We start from the raw sequence: 4,173 nt of genomic DNA, 5'->3' as shown, positions 1-4,173 counted from the left end.
CCCTTCCCCAGATCCTCCACCTCCTGATACCCCTCCTGATACAACACCAGCTTCCCCCTACAATTCCTTATATCCCCTCCTAGCTCCTCCCCCTTCAAATTTTCCAACATGCACTGTAACCATTATCACTCATAGCTTAACTGAAGTATAGCTCTCCTACATTGAAATATTCACAGTTTCCGTTTTCATAGACCTGACCTTCATCATATCCATTCTTCTTAAAAACCATCCATTAACTGCCTCCAAGAGACTATTTTTTTTACAAAAAACATATCCTCACCTATACCAATCCCAACGTACCTTTTCTCATTTCACACTCCTTTATGTCTTGTCTATACTAGCATCAGAAAACACCTATGTCATATCTCCCTCCAAAACCCACGGTCCCATGCACAGTTATCTGTTGTCCTGTCCATGCTTTGATGCAGCCCATACTTCTGCTTTCCCACACCTATCCTTACTTCACCGACCTCCCAACCTATCAGACATCCTTACAGTATCTCACACTTTCTGCTTTGACAACCTGTTCTCCTTCCTCAGAGCCTTACTATCCTTCACTTGATCTACATCCCTTACCCATCTTTAACCTCCTTTACCCATCTTTAACCTTTCCAGTATCAATCTCGATAGTGGACGTAGAGCAACTAACTACTACCTCAACTGCTTTTCATTGCCCTTTACTGTAACTTCCTATAGTGCTACATGACTTTAGATGTCTAGCACATTTATTTTGCTTTTATATATACATATATACATATATACATATTATATATACTATATATATATATATATATATATTATATATATATATATATATATATACATATACATAACAATAATATTAATAGTATACATATACAGATACATATACATATACATAACTTTTACATTATTACACATAAATACATATATTACATATACATAACACATACATAATATATACATATACATGATACACATACACATACATATATACATAGTATATATACATAATGTACATTATAGACGGACATATACATATATATAATAAAGAAATATATATATATAGATATCTATATATATGATATATATATATACCCCCCAAAAAAACTATATATATATATATATATGAATATATTATATTTATTTATCTATTTATAAATATCATTACATATATATACATATATATGTGTGTATATATATGTATACACATCATGGGCTATATATATGTAAATAACATATAATAAAATATATATATAAAATCGATATATATATATATTATAATATAAATATAAATATATATATATATGATATATCTAATATTACTATACATAGATACATACAATATACTACATATATACATACATACATACATACATACATACATTAAATACATACATACATACACACACACACACACACACACACACAACACACACACAACACACACACACCACACAACACACAACCACACCACACACATCACACACACAACACACACAACACACACACACAAATATCTATGTATATTGTATAAAAAAAGTATGAGTATCACTATGTAATATATAATATATATATATATATAATATATAGATAATATTAACATATATGATATATATATGTATGTAGATATATATAACACCTTACATATATATAGATATAGAGATATATATATATAGAGTATATTATATGATATAGCTAGATATATATATATAAGACATATACATGACAGATACATATACAAACCATATATCTACAGATAGCTAGATATATAATATATAAATAGAAGATGAATAGATATATAGCTATTATAGACATATATAGATACATACATATATTATATTACATATATATATAGACATATATATGAAGAGAAATTGATATATATATAGAGATATAGACATAATATAGACATGATATATACATATATAAGAGTCTAGATTATTATATATATCATAATATAGTAAAGATACAGCATATTACATATAGATAGAGAATTTACAGTAGATGTACAGATATAGATATATAGAGAGATAGTTGTACAATATATATTATATAGATATACGATATATATATAGAGAGAGTAGAGATATATATGACATATCTATTATATAATATAGATATATATATAGATGAGACTATTAGACAGATAATTATATATAAGATAGAGATACATATATAGTATAACATATGATATATATTATACTATTGAGATAGATAGATAGAGATAGATATATAAGAGTTAGATATAAAATATATATCTATATATTAGATAGATATATATATAATAGTGATATTACTATCTAACTAGAGATTTGATAGATAGATGAGATATATAAATTAGAGATATAAAGATCTGATTGATATATATGATAATATATCTAAAATAGATAAATCGAGATGAAGAGATATAGAGATAGACATATACAATATAAATATAGAGATATAGAGTATATATATATCTAGATATATTAGATGGAGAGAGAATGAGAGAGAGATAGATATATATATAAAAGATAGGACTAGTGATAAATATAGTATACTATATCTTTATATAAGATAGAGGTATATAGATATAGATATATATATATATGATATAAGAGATATGAGAGATATAGTATATATATAAAGGGATATATAAATATAAGGGTGCGAGAGATATAGATAGAGATATATTCTTATATATATTATATATCGATATAGATATAGAGATATTATATGATGATATATATAATGATATAATTAGAAAATATACATATATATATATATATACAATATATATACACTACATACATGTATAGATATATATATATATAAAGAGATATATAGGTATAGATATATAGAGGTATATATATATATATATATGTATATATAATATGTTATATATATATATGTATGTATATATATATAATATATATAATTTATATATATATAATATATATATATATATATAGTATATATGGTATGGTAGTACGTATGTATGTATATATGTATATATGTTTGTATGTATGTATGTAATATAGGTAGTGTATGTATGTATATATATGTATGTGATGTATTGTATATAAATTTCATGTTATGGATGTATGTGTGATATATATATATATATATATATATAGATATATATATATATATATATAATATATATATATATAAATGTGTAGTTAGAGATATATATGATATATAATATATATATGTAGATATATATATATATATATATAATGTGTGTTTGGTGTGTGTATGTGTGTGTGTTGTGTGTGTTGTGCTGTGTTTGTGTGTGATGTGGCGTGTGTGTGTGTGTGTGTGTGTGTCTGCTGGTGTGTGTGTAGTATGTATGTTATATATATATATATATATATATATATATATATATATATATATATATGTATAATGTATGTATGTATGTATACACACACACATATATAAACATTTACATGCATGCATGTATCTTTAAGCATCTATATGTAACAAGGTCTTATGGGATATATGGATATCCCATATACTAAGATATGCAACATTCTTTAAATTACTTCAGGAGGGAAGGAAGAAGAGAGTTGCCCAAACCAGGATATAAGAAATGTAAGCTTGCAGAAATATGATCTGGAGGAGTTGATGTCATACTTGGTGTTCATCATTGAAACGCATTCTATGCCTGGCAAGTTTTATTTCACTGATCCTAAATTTGGTCCAATTTCAAGAAATGAATAGTAAAATGTTGTCACTTTTTTGTATATAAAAAATCATTTTTAGTAGTAAGTACTTAGTAGTAGGTTCATAATTCTTATATATTTGCAGAAGCTGATTTAAGAACTCCAGAAGATGTTAGAATGGCCGTGCAATTGATTTTCAAAATTTCCGTTGCACTACACAGTATCCCGCACACTTGCTTGGCAAATGGGTCATGCAAGACTCCAAGAGAGGAATGGATCTTGAAAGCGCACAAAGATGTAAGTTTATTGAGAACAGTACATCACAAGAATGTTTACTGATTTTTTTCAGGATGAATGCTAGGCACAAGCTAAACAGGCTGGAATATACAATAGTAAATTATTTGACAAAATACATCTCATGAATATTATTGTTTTATTATGAAATATTCTCAAGTTGTAATTGAGTACATAGATTTATTACATGACACTGACTGTGATTAAGATAAAATGCCTTTTGGTGGCTATAATATTGGCAGTAATGTTA

Source organism: Penaeus monodon, chromosome 26 (genome assembly GCF_015228065.2).
Source record: "Penaeus monodon isolate SGIC_2016 chromosome 26, NSTDA_Pmon_1, whole genome shotgun sequence".
NCBI lineage: Eukaryota > Metazoa > Arthropoda > Malacostraca > Decapoda > Penaeidae > Penaeus > Penaeus monodon.
This window is presented reverse-complemented; position numbering follows the sequence as displayed.